This window comes from Xenopus laevis, chromosome 6S, assembly GCF_017654675.1.
Source record: "Xenopus laevis strain J_2021 chromosome 6S, Xenopus_laevis_v10.1, whole genome shotgun sequence".
NCBI classification, from domain to species: domain Eukaryota; kingdom Metazoa; phylum Chordata; class Amphibia; order Anura; family Pipidae; genus Xenopus; species Xenopus laevis.
The window spans coordinates 15,734,774-15,749,587 of record NC_054382.1 but is presented as its reverse complement, the minus strand read 5'-3'; positions in this window follow the sequence as shown (position 1 = coordinate 15,749,587).

Genomic DNA, 14,814 nt, shown 5'->3' with positions numbered 1-14,814 from the left:
CTGAGAATAATTGGTATATATATAAGCACAGAATTGTGGGATTCTGCCATGGGTAATGAGACTTGCAGGATGAGAAACCTTAAACGCCCTAAATAAATCAGTAAATCACATCCACTGCCATGCCAGAGATTAGGTTTAGGTTCATCTCCTTATAGAAGGTAATTAGATGAGCCTAGCAAAATCTATTGCACATAAAAACATTCTGGCATAAACTCATAGGGGCACATTTACTAAAGAGCGAATTGTGGGGGTTTTTTGAGCAAAAGTTCAACAAAATTACAATTCGTAACAACATTGCCTATTTACTAAAAGGCGAACAAGACAATTCTTCACCTGGTTCTACATGGCAAATTGATAAGATGAAGCTATATTCTCAACATTACTATGTCAGTGACATAATATCCTGTATTCAAAAAAAGTCATCAAAAAAGAGAAAACGCTGGTGTTTTTCATATGTTAGCACTAGATTTACATACTTTAAGGGGGTTATTTATCATAATCCAAATGTTCTTACTATTTTCTGAAAACCGCTGTGACTAAATCTGCACTGACTTTTCCTCCCTATTTATCAATATGTTTTCCCAAAAATTTCTTGTGCGGGAAACACAATAAAATTGTGAAAAAAAATTAGAATCTTACAATTTTTTTCCGATTTGTCGACAAAAACTGCAACTTTTTTGGAATTGGATTATATGATGGATTATATGATGGATTTGATGCCTGAAAACTGGATTATTGAATGAAACCCAGCACAGATCAGGATATCTACCAAGTGTAAATGGGACATCCACCATTGACTTCTACATGAACTCACCAGGTATGAGTTGGAGTATTTTTTTAATTTGGACTTTTAACAACATCAGAGTTTAATAAATCTTGAAAAAAAATGTTTTTTTCCTCTGAAAAAATTGCATTTTTCCTTTTAAATCCGACCAGAGAAAATCTGACTTTAATAAATAACCCACTTAATGTTATTTTGTCATATTATTTTATAAATATATATATATATATATATATATATATATATATATATATATATATATATATATATATATATATATATATATACATATATATATATATATATATATATATATACAGTATATATATGGCTGGCATAGATTGCTGTGTCTCTTCCACAATATATAAATAATTCAACAAATGCAAATAATGTATAAATAATGCTGCTGATAACTTGTACAGGTATAGGATCCCTTATCCGGAAACCCGATATCCAGAAAGCTCAGAATTACGGAATGGCCGTCTCCCATAGACTCCATTTTATCCAAATAATCCACATTTTTAAAACTGATTTTCTTTTTCTGTGTAGTAATAAAACTGTAGTGTGTACTTGATGCCAATTAAGATATAATTAATCCTTATTAGAATCAAAACCAGCCTATTGGGTTTATTTAATGTTTACATGATTTTCTAGTAGATTTAAGGCATAAGGATTCAAATTATGGAAAGAACCGTCATCCGGAAAACCCCAGGTCCCGAGCATTCTGGATAACAGGTCCCATACCTGTATATAAAGGTCTTTAGATTTGATTTGCTTAATTAAGAATAAACCATATGCAGAAATGCATTCAAATTCTAAACTAGAGAAACCTGTAGAACAGTCCAATATCAGAAATATCTTGCTATACTATACAGAGTCAAGACTAGTAGTACTGGGAACTTGCCATTACTTTAGATTTGACATATTTCAACAACTCTAAAATATAGTTAGGAATTATAACTTCATTTGGAGAGATCAAAGATCAAGAGTGGCCAATTAAGCTTTAAGAAGAAAAGTTCTAAATATACCCAAACTACATTTTAAAACTGTCACTGCATTTCTGGGTATCAGAATCTTCCATAGACATCACAGTCTATTATAATAGTTATTTCTTCTGAAACAGCATGTGATGCCTAATAATCAGCAGGAGAGTGTCTTCTACATAGTGTATCTACTTAATTTTCTGATATCTATGATACGGTTTCTACTGGCCACTGCATCCCACTCAACATCTCTCTCATTTGTCACAGTGGTCTAATACATGATGTAACAATGTACAGTTATTGCACACGATATAATTAGGTTAATTTCAACTATAAATAATGGAATGTCCAGTTGACCAGAATGCAGCTGGGCACCTCTATAACTGCTTGGCCTGCCCAACTGTAATGTATCTGTTGTTATGCACCTCTATAACAGCTTTACTTGGCCAAATAAACTCTAGCCCATACAGAAGAAAGCCAACAAAGTTTTTTAGCTTTTCTTTATTAAACTTCAGTCCAAAATCATCTTTTTTCCAACAAATATATTGCAAGTAAGATTATTTCTTGTTGCATTTCCCCGGAAAGTTAAAAAGACTTCACAACCCAAGCGTGAGAAAGATTGCCATCTCTCTAGCTAATTGCAGGTATTAATCTGCCAAAGAAGAGTTAGGCTGAAGTTGTTATGAAATATAATGAAATATGTCTTGGACCTTAGAAAGGCTATAAAAATCCCAGAAGGTGCTTGCAGAAAAAAAAATCATTTTATGAAGTGAATGAAAATAATCAAGTGTAGTATTATTTTCGCTTTAATTCTGTTGCAAAATGATCTTCTGTGTCTTAGCCTCAGACACGTCATAACTTGTTTGATGGGGAAAAAAGGGATTTAGAAAAAAATCAGTCATTATTCTATCCATGTGATCATATGACTATACAGTATGCCATCCCTAGCTATTAAAAATATATATATCAATCTGTTTCTGTATGAACTGTTGCATGCTCAATGGGCTTAACCCCTCAACAAAAAGATTTGGCATTACTGAAATCAAAGTCAAGGTTATGCATATATTTATATAATGTATATATCTTTTTCTAGTAAATATAGTACAGGTATAGGATCCCTTATCCGGAAACCCGATATCCAGAAAGCTCCAAATTACGGAATGGCTGTCTCCCATAGACTCCATTCTATCCAAATAATCCAAATTTTTAAAAATGATTTCCTTTTTCTCTGTAATAATAAAACCATAGCCTGTACATGATCCCAACTAAGATATAATTAATCCTTGTTGGAAGCGAAACCAGCCTATTGGGTTTATTTAATGTTTAAATGAATTTCTAGTATACATAAGGCATGAAGACCCAAATTACAGAAAGATCCATTATCCGGAAAACCTCAGTTCCCCGAGCATTCTGGATAACAGGTCCCATACCTGTACCTCCTATTGTAAAATATAAGGATATTATAAGACACCAAAGAATTCCATGACCATTTAAAAGCACAAGGCTGAATCATGGAATTCCAACTGTACAGTACATGTTCTCTTAACCCCAGATTTTCTCGATATCCATTGGTGACTGATTATAAATAGGGTCTTTTTTTTATAACTACAGGTATTTTATTTCATCATCACAAATATGAATGTATAACAATAAAGCAGTTGGAATGTAATAACTGCACAGGGGAAAAAAGCTTTGCTGTAAATTCATATAATATTTAAGAGAATTAGGTGACCACAATTAACATGCGTTTTGCATTTCACATTGAATTTTTGACAAAAGCCCTTTGTAATGATTCAATATGTATTGAAAATAACATAATCACCTAAACTGGTACAATTCAAACACCCAATCTGGAGCAATAGAAATATGTGTCTTGGAACAACATGCTTTACCCTGAAACAATGTTTAATACAAGCAACAATTGAAATAATATCCCAGCACAATAGAAACACCTACCAGCAGTAGAATAAACACAAATGAGATATGTATCGCGTGTAAAGAAAATAATGCCTGGAACGACAGCAACAATGAACTTGCAACAATAGAAATCCGTGACATCCAACAATGAAAAAAGCATTCAATTATGTCCTATAATAAAAGTGGTAAGGTAGAATAATAGTCCATTAAATAGGAGTCAACGCTCACTCACGTTTAAAGGGGTGGTAAACCCCCTTTGTTCATTATGGGTGCAATGAATAGGACTTGTTCAGAACAGACTTTTTACCAATTGTTTAAATCACAAAAATCTATGGATTTTATTTCCTGTACTAAAATGGGCAAACAGAAAAACTGAAGCTATACCTTGGGAGGTCCTTTTTGACATGAGCTCATTCAGTTGGGCTTTTGTAGAAAAAGTGCATAAACACTAGTTGAACTGCCTATAATAGAAAAGAAGTATGTTACATATTGCTCTAATTCCACAGATTGAAGGGAAACCATGATAGTTTGAAGAAATATTTCCCAACCCCCCTCCCTTAGGCCCACAATGTAACGCAACCCCTCCATCCCCTTGCTCCATTGTAAAGCAATGGATTCTGGAACTTGAAGTCCCTCTACTCTCCAGAGAATCTGCACACCACCTCACGTAGAAAGCAAAGGGACTTTATCCAGTGCTGCTCATTAACTTGTATCAGGGATAATAAGTTGGAATTGTGTTATAACTGCTGTAAATGCAAAGCTGAAACTGTCCATAGTCCATGAGAACTAGGGGCAAATTTACTAAAGGGCGAAGTGACTTACCCGGGTGAAAATTCGCCAGAGTGATGTCATTTTGGTACTTTGCTGATTTACTAACGGTCGCTGGCATAACTTCACTAGCGAAGGAGATAGACTCTAGTGGTACTTTGCTCCCTAACGCCTGGTGAATTTGCGCTCTGGCGAATGGACATAACTACGCAAATTCGATAAGATGCGGATTTTACTGAACGTTACCTCTTGCGCCAGACTTGCCCTCACCACCTCAGACCAGGCGAAGTGCAATTGAGTAGATAGGACTTCCTCAAAATTTATTTGAAAATTTTTCTAAGTCCCAAAAAACTCTGGCGTCTTTTCCTTTTTTCAGGGTGATAGGCTGAAAAGAGCATACATTTTTTTGGGGTAACCGGCTTCCCCCCTACATTTCCTAACATATGGCACCTAAACTATAAACTGTGTAGGGCAATATAACAACTTTATTTTATTTTATTTCTCGGGCTTGTGTAGCATAATGTATTTGCTGCAACTTATACGTCCATTGAACTTTAACTTCCCGCCGTATGCAAATTAGGCAACGCTAGCGCAACTTCATTTCGCTTGGCGCAGTAATGCTAGCACAACTTCGCCAGCGTTCGGTGCCCTGGAAGCAAGTGTTGCGCTGTGAGCGAAGCTGTCGCTGGCGAATTAGTAAATTTGCCCCTAAGGCTCAGAGTTTATGATTATGAGACCCTAGTCTATTTGTATTGTGACTATATTCAAGAAAAGTCACCATAGACTACAGAATGATTTAGATTGCAATTAGCATACACATAGCAATTGGAAATCAGTTGCCACTGCGCATGTAGAACTATTGTAGGAAAAATAAATAGAAAAAAGCAAATGCCCCTGTTGGGGTGTTATTCTTACAATAATTATGCTTTCTGCGAAAAGCTTTAGTTTGCTGAACAAAGGCATTTAATAAGGTGCTGCATGTAAAAAAAAAATCTTTCTTGGAATTAGAAATGTCCATCATCAGGGTAATTTTGGAGACACAAGAATATTCTACTTAAAGAGCTCAATAAAAGCAAATCTATGAAAAAGAAAAATGAACTTGACCTTATATCCAAAACACGAAAGCCTCTGAAGCTATTCAACCTCGGAGCAGTAAGAACCTCATATGTAAACATGAAAGTAAATTATATCTGTGGACACCTTTGCAGAGAAAGTTCAGAAGCAGTTTCAGCTTGTGATGAGCTCAAATAGCCTCTAACAGTGTGAAGGCATCTGCTGGGTTTATGTTGTTCAGTGAACCTAATGCTAGGTAGAATGCACAGCTCTATGTTTGCCCCTGAACAGATATTAAGATATGGATTTTTTTTTAATGTAGCGCCCAAATGCAATTTTTTTGCACCAACTGATTTGCAAATATGTAAAAGACTTGAGCCTACATTAGCGCATTGTAGGCAGATATTTTACAATTTGTGTTGGGCAGCAAGTTGTCTTGTCAGCTACAATAAGTGCGCACGATAATACATGGGATGCAAAAGTATTTTGCCCTTGTCAGGAAGGGCAGCTGACTCAATTTTGGGCTGCAAGTGTCATCTAATAATTCAAGCTCAGCTTGAGCCTTCAAGGACCATTGTTTGTCTTGCTATGCAGCTCTTCGGGTTCTCTCTAGGGTTGTGTAGTATAAGGCAGTGTCATGAGTTAAAATACTCACTGAATTTATTTTTAATGAGATGTCAATATTTTTTGTCTTATTTTATATAATATCAGTGTAACTATTGAAATAAAGAGTTAAAATGGGAAGAAGTGGAAAATAGCAAAAATGAAACCCTCAAAGTCAATCTGTTTGACCAGGGTCAGTGATTCCCGACAACCAGATAAGTATAACATCTAACATTTATTTCCTTTAGGCCATTAAAATTTAGCTAAGAATGCATGAAACCTGTTCCATTGCAAGGTGACTGATGTGGCCACCCAATCAGGGCCACCATCAGTAATCATGGGACCCCAGGGAACCCAAAATATTAGCCCATCAATATTGGGCCCAATTCCAAAAAACTGGGACCTCAATTATGCTGTAATTCTTCCCATGATATAAAAATAGGGGGGTTGTGGGTGCACACCTGAGGCCAATTTCAAAAATTTTAGCCCTGTCTGAATGATTCAAGTAAATATTCAAGTGCATGTAATTTTGAAACAGGGTTTTTTTGTTACAAAGTTATGATCATAATATTGATAAGCCACCATACCACGTCAAGGTAAAACCCCACATGGTGGTCCTTAACTTGTTTATCTCTAATCATAGTAAAAAAGGAATTTCACCTCTCTGTTTAGTAACAATTTTTTATGTAAACATCTCCTGTGCCTTGATTTCAAACTGTATGCTAAACCCTCCCCCGCCAACTGCTTTTCAATTATACATGTATACACACTATTGTGCAACTGCACATATCACTCCACTTTGTTTTTAATTACACCACTTTACTTCTTTTTTTCTAAAATGGGCGTTGGTTTAGGCAGTCTCTCCCTCTTAAAAGCCGCTCAGCAGTTGGCGGGGAAATATTTAGCAGACAGTTTGAAACCAAGGCACAGGAGATGTTTACATCCAACCAGTGGCGTAACTAGTTGTTACTGGGCCCCATAGCAAATTCAATTTAGGGCCCCAAAATATTTATAAGTTGGCCTATTTTACCAAGATATATTAAAATTGCTAATTAATTTGGCTCTCACTGGGCCCCCTACACTCCTGGGCCCCCCTGCAACCGCAGGGTCTGCTTCCTCTATAGTTACGCCCCTGCATCCAACCAACTCACTGAAAGCATTGCCCCTATTGCAACCCACACTATTCCATGAATGGGGCTCCCTCTTCCACAGGGTCACTGACTGCAGTACCCCCTGCACCTCCCTGATGGCAGCTCTGGATGCCATGTATGTGTCGCTGCTCTTGCTGGTGAATGATACAAGAAGATTTTTCATAGTGAAACTCTGTTGTCACTGAGGAAATCTCAAAAGATGGATGTCTTATACCCAAATCTCCTTTTAGATTGTCACCTCTAATAAGCAGCTCCCTCTTTACTTTTTGTATTGGATAGCATTTGTGTGTAATTAATTTGGATTGTATAATGTTGTGGAATATGATGCTGCTTTAATAATATGTTGAGCGCCTGCTATGGACAGTGCAATTCTAGACAGGGTGTTGGTGTTGCAATACAAGTGCAGCAAGTCACTCTCAAAGTCTCACTTGCATTACTTTGTAGCTATATCTAACTGGGCAAGCAATATGAGAAAGGGCCACACAGTGATAATTCCAGAGGGACAGTAAGTGAGCTTATTTTCCCCACATAAACGTAGATCATCATCTACTTTTTGCTACTGGATCACAATTAATGATAAGCAAAATTTTTCTCCGAGTTTCGCCACAAAAATTGTCGCGTGAAAAAAAAAAAAAATTCATGTACCGCATTGCGAGACAAAAAAAATTAACGCCCATACAGGGGAATGTAATAAAAGTCGCAAAGAGCAAAACAAGACTAAAAATCCACATCTCGCAATGTTATATTGTTCCTTAAACTATTATTGCATTGCGAATTTTAATTGCGCATTGCGAATTTTAATTGCGCAGTCATAAGAAGTGCTTGAAGGTGTCGTAATCTTTTGGAGCAAACATAACGACTTTTTCAGTAAGAAGTTTTATTACATTGACTGCGCATTGGCGCAAACTATAAAATTCGCAAACGGTCTTTCACTGTCGGAAGTGGTCGCTAAACAGTTTCCGGGCTCGCAAAATCTATATTAAATTCGTACAAAGCAAAATTTGTTCGCGCAAAGGCATAACTTTTCGCATTGCGAATATTTTTTCCGTTAGCGATTTTTATTACATTCCCCCGATAGACTTCAATGCATTTTGAGGAATTTTCTCAGTTTTGCAAATTTTGGGCGAATCACAATATATTGTAGTAGTGCTTATACTTGTATTACATCCAGCTTATTTACACAAATGTTCATGGCTCAGTGTATTGTATTTCATGAATAATCCTTTTAATTGCATTATAACAATTTTCTGTCCAAAACTCTCCAACTGATGTGGTAGAGTGACTAGGAAAAGGTGGAAAAAGGTCACTCTAGCCTTTAATTTCTCCCCAGGGACTGAGATAGGCTCCAGGAAGGGAGTTATGAAACAGAGAATCAGTGATCTGTTTAAAGACTTTAGTAGTCAGGGACTCCATTCCACAGATCCAGTCCAGAGATTGGAGTTAACCTTCCACAGGAAAGCTGTCCTGTGGAAAGACTATTTAAAGTTAATTAGAATGGGAGAGTGTGTCTCTCATCAGGGCACAGCAGGTAGGAGACCTGGCTGTGTGAGGAACTCCCAGAGGAGCTGGGAGTGCCGCCTGATCCTGCCAGAAGCAGAGGGAGCCCGTGGCTGTGACTAAGAGCCAGAGTTGTTGTCTGTGTGGGACATTGAGGAAAAGCCAGGAGGCTAAGAAGCTCACTCAAAGACTGTGAGTACAGGGGTGAGCCACAACAATTGTTTTGTTTGCTGGTAGTCCACAAGGGGCCCAGCCTAGTCAGAGACTGCTCCAGAGTTGGAAGGTAGTGCCCAGTGGGCTAGGTTTTTTATTTTATTATTTGTTTGAATGATAAAATGGTCACCCCTGTGTCTGTGGACAATGCACTGTTTGTTTAAAGTTGGAAAATAAACATGTGTTTTCCTTGAAGAAGCTGTGTGTCCCTGTCTTTATGCTCCTTTCTCCTATGTTGCCTGCTCACCATTGACTAATCCCCCTAAAAGTCACGCGTTCAAGCCGCCAGCTTGTCACATATGGTGTTTCGGATGCGGGCAAAATAAGGAGCAATTAAAAAGACATACACCTGTTAAAGGGCTGATGAGCCTAAGAGACTTTACCTATGAGCCAGTGAGGAATATGGCAATTGGTGCTGCTAATCTCTGTTCTTCAGCTGTTCAGCAGGAGGCTGTGAGGGCTGTGTTAAAGAAACAGGAACAGAAAGATGGCGACTGGTGGATGCAGTTCCACAACGATTGGGAGAGAGTCCGCACATCGAGTGTGGTAAAGGCACCGGAAGTGAGAGAGACTTCACGGATGGCAAAGGAGAGCGCTGTGGCTAGATGCAAGCCAGGTGAGCGTTCCAAAGTGCTGCAGGACCTGAGAGAGTGGCAGCAAAAGTTCAGTGTTACGGTTCCGCAACAGCTGCAAATGTGGGCGGAAGTAAGGCCAGTAGCTGAGTCCGTAGCTGATGGTGGTGAGTTGCCAGGAGCAAAGGAGGCTCCTATAAAGTCTTCAGTAAAAGAGACTAATGTTTTCTGTGTACCACAGAGAGAGCTGTACAGACAGGATGTCTTGATGTCACAGCTGAGTAAAGTGAGACAGATGAAGAGGGATGACCCAAGCCACATGGAGGAGCCATGCTGGAGATGCCACAGAGTCGGTGAGTGTGTCCCGACCTGTCCAGTGTTAAAGCCACTAGAAGTGAGAGAGGCTTCACAAGTGCCAAGGGAGTCCACTGCGTCTGGATTCAAAGTCCAGTCTGGCATATTTGGCCAGAATTCATCCCCAGCGGTTCCACACCGGAGGCCCTACTACAGCAATGGTGAGACTATTCTTAAAGGGGTGGTGGAAAGGGAACAGCAGGCTGGTGGGTTGAAAGACTGCGACTCTTTGTTTACAGGCAAGGTCTGGAGAGTGTGTTTTCCTTGAAGCTGTGTGTCCCTGTCTTTATGCTCCTTTCTCCTATGCTGCCTGCTCACCATTGACTAATCCCCCTAAAAGTCACGCGTTCAAGCCGCCAGCTTGTCACACTGATCATGAGCTAAAACACCCTGTAAGACAGATACAAAAATATATGGGTTTTCAAATGAATGTAATTTTACTGTTCTGAAAAAATAATGTGCAGATGAAAGCGCAGACTGCAGCATTTATTCACTTTATTCACATCAAATTCTACTTTGTTTTGTGGCATTGGCTTTCCTGTCATCTGACCTTTAACTGCTGAGTAGAGATGTCGCGAACTGTTCGCCGGCGAACTTGTTCGCGCGAACATCGGGTGTTCGCGCTCGCCGGAAGTTCGCGAACGTCGCGCGACGTTCGCCATTTTGGGTTCGCCATTGTTGGCGCTTTTTTTTGCCCTCTCACCCCAGACCAGCAGGTACATGGCAGCCAATCAGGAAGCTCTCCCCTGGACCACTCCCCTTCCCTATAAAACCGAAGCCCTGCAGCGTTTTTTCACTCTGCCTGTGTGTGCTGAAGAGATAGTGTAGGGAGAGAGCTGCTGCCTGTTAGTGATTTCAGGGACAGTTGAAAGTTTGCTGGCTAGTAATCGTTTTGATACTGCTCTGTTATTGGAGGGACAGAAGTCTGCAGGGTTTGAGGGACATTTAAGCTTAGGTAGCTTTGCTGGCTAGTAATCTACCTTCTACTGCAGTGCTCTGTATGTAGCTGCAGTGGGCAGCTGTCCTGCTTCTGATCTCATCTGCTGACTGCTGCAATAACAGTAGTCCTTGTAAGGACTGCTTTTATTTATTTTTTTGTTGTTTTACTACTACTACTACTACTACTACTATAAGAGCCCAGTGCTATTAGTCTAGCAGTGTTGGGGAGTGGGACTGGTGTGCTAATCTGCTGCTCCTAGTAGTTCAGCAGCACCAACTTTAATTTTTTTTTTTAATATTCATTTTTTTTTTATTTTACTTTTTTTTATTTTACTACCGCTGTAGTAGTGTATAAGTTGACCTTTTAGGCATTATTTGCCCTGTAGGCATTATTTGCACACTGTTTTCTTCAACCCGCCATCGAGCTGTGTGACCTTGTTCACATTCTGTCTAAATATCCATAATATTACCGTCTCCAGAAAAAACACCGGAGTCACTTTTTTCAAGCAGCCATAATATATTTTACGTAATCCGTATCCACCGCTGTAGTAGTGTATACGTTGGCCTTGTAGGCATTATTTGCACACTGTTTTCTTCAACCCGCCATCGAGCTGTGTGACCTTGTTCCCATTCTGTCTAAATATCCATAATATTACCGTCTCCAGAAAAAACACCGGAGTCACTTTTTTCAAGCAGCATTCATATATTTTACGTAATCCGTATCCACCGCTGTAGTAGTGTATACGTTGGCCTTGTAGGCATTATTTGCACACTGTTTTCTTCAACCCGCCATCGAGCTGTGTGACCTTGTTCCCATTCTGTCTAAATATCCATAATATTACCGTCTCCAGAAAAAACACCGGAGTCACTTTTTTCAAGCAGCATTCATATATTTTACGTAATCCGTATCCACCGCTGTAGTAGTGTATACGTTGGCCTTGTAGGCATTATTTGCACACTGTTTTCTTCAACCCGCCATCGAGCTGTGTGACCTTGTTCCCATTCTGTCTAAATATCCATAATATTACCGTCTCCAGAAAAAACACCGGAGTCACTTTTTTCAAGCAGCCATAATATATTTTACGTAATCCGTATCCACCGCTGTAGTAGTGTATACGTTGGCCTTGTAGGCATTATTTGCACACTGTTTTCTTCAACCCGCCATCGAGCTGTGTGACCTTGTTCCCATTCTGTCTAAATATCCATAATATTACCGTCTCCAGAAAAAACACCGGAGTCACTTTTTTCAAGCAGCATTCATATATTTTACGTAATCCGTATCCACCGCTGTAGTAGTGTATACGTTGGCCTTGTAGGCATTATTTGCACACTGTTTTCTTCAACCCGCCATCGAGCTGTGTGACCTTGTTCCCATTCTGTCTAAATATCCATAATATTACCGTCTCCAGAAAAAACACCGGAGTCACTTTTTTCAAGCAGCATTCATATATTTTACGTAATCCGTATCCACCGCTGTAGTAGTGTATACGTTGGCCTTGTAGGCATTATTTGCACACTGTTTTCTTCAACCCGCCATCGAGCTGTGTGACCTTGTTCCCATTCTGTCTAAATATCCATAATATTACCGTCTCCAGAAAAAACACCGGAGTCACTTTTTTCAAGCAGCATTCATATATTTTACGTAATCCGTATCCACCGCTGTAGTAGTGTATACGTTGGCCTTGTAGGCATTATTTGCACACTGTTTTCTTCAACCCGCCATCGAGCTGTGTGACCTTGTTCACATTTTGTCTAAATATTGATAATATTATCGTCTCTAGAAAAACCACTTGAGTTACTTTTTTTCAAGCAGCATTCATATATTTTACGTAATCCGTATCCACGCTGTAGTAGTGTATACGTTGACCTTGTAGGCATTATTTGCACACTGTTTTCTTCAACCCGCCATCGAGCTGTGTGACCTTGTTCCCATTCTGTCTAAATATCCATAATATTACCGTCTCCAGAAAAAACACCGGAGTCACTTTTTTCAAGCAGCATTCATATATTTTACGTAATCCGTATCCACCGCTGTAGTAGTGTATACGTTGACCTTGTAGGCATTATTTGCACACTGTTTTCTTCAACCCGCCATCGAGCTGTGTGACCTTGTTCCCATTCTGTCTAAATATCCATAATATTACCGTCTCCAGAAAAAACACCGGAGTCACTTTTTTCAAGCAGCATTCATATATTTTACGTAATCCGTATCCACCGCTGTAGTAGTGTATACGTTGGCCTTGTAGGCATTATTTGCACACTGTTTTCTTCAACCCGCCATCGAGCTGTGTGACCTTGTTCCCATTCTGTCTAAATATCCATAATATTACCGTCTCCAGAAAAAACACCGGAGTCACTTTTTTTCAAGCAGCATTCATATATTTTACGTAATCCGTATCCACCGCTGTAGTAGTGTATACGTTGACCTTGTAGGCATTATTTGCACACTGTTTTCTTCAACCCGCCATCGAGCTGTGTGACCTTGTTCCCATTCTGTCTAAATATCCATAATATTACCGTCTCCAGAAAAAACACCGGAGTCACTTTTTTCAAGCAGCATTCATATATTTTACGTAATCCGTATCCACCGCTGTAGTAGTGTATACGTTGGCCTTGTAGGCATTATTTGCACACTGTTTTCTTCAACCCGCCATCGAGCTGTGTGACCTTGTTCCCATTCTGTCTAAATATCCATAATATTACCGTCTCCAGAAAAAACACCGGAGTCACTTTTTTCAAGCAGCATTCATATATTTTACGTAATCCGTATCCACCGCTGTAGTAGTGTATACGTTGGCCTTGTAGGCATTATTTGCACACTGTTTTCTTCAACCCGCCATCGAGCTGTGTGAGCTTGTTCACATTTTGTCTAAATATTGATAATATTATCGTCTCTAGAAAAACCACTTGAGTTACTTTTTTTCAAGCAGCATTCATATATTTTACGTAATCCGTATCCACCGCTGTAGTAGTGTATACGTTGACCTTGTAGGCATTATTTGCACACTGTTTTCTTCAACCCGCCATCGAGCTGTGTGAGCTTGTTCACATTTTGTCTAAATATTGATAATATTATCGTCTCTAGAAAAACCACTTGAGTTACTTTTTTTCAAGCAGCATTCATATATTTTACGTAATCCGTATCCACCGCTGTAGTAGTGTATACGTTGACCTTGTAGGCATTATTTGCACAGTGTTTTCTTCAACCCGCCATCTAGCTGTGTGTATTATCGTTTCCAGAAAAACCAACTGAGTTTTTGTTGTTGTTGTTGTTTTTTTAAAAATAATGCCAGGCAAAGGCAGGCCGCCACGCAGAGGCCGTGCTAGGGCCGTGCTGCTATGCAATCCTGTGGCCCTAGCAAATTGCCCAGTTTTAAAAAGCCAATGACCCTGAACTCCCAAAATGCTGAAGAGGTAGTTGACTGGCTTACACAGCACACCCCATCCTCTACCGTTTCTAACTTTACCACAACATCCTCCTCATCCTCCACTGCTATGGCCACCCCACGTAACACTTCCTCCACCACGGTGCCCCTTCTTCACTGGGGTCAGAGGAGTTATTTTCCAATGAGTTTCTTGAACTGAGTAATGCGCAACCATTATTGCCAGAAGAAGATGAAGGAGATGAGGACCTTACACCAGATTTAATTCTGGCAGAGAACACGATAGAGATGGACATAATGAGTGATGAGGAGGAGGTCCCCGCTGCTGCTTCCTTCTGTGATGTGTCAGAAGAAATTGATGCATCTGAGGAGAATGATGATGAGGAGATTGATGTTTTGTGGGTGCCTAGTAGAAGAGAGCAAGAGGAGGGTAGTTCAGATGGAGAGACGGAGAGTCAGAGAGGCAGTAGGAGAATAAGACTTAGAAGAAGCAGGGAGGACAGCCCGCAGGGATCAGCAGGGCAACAACATGTATCGGCACCTGTGTTCAGCCGGCCAACGCACCCGCCATTGCCGCCAATACCGCCAACTCCGCCAACT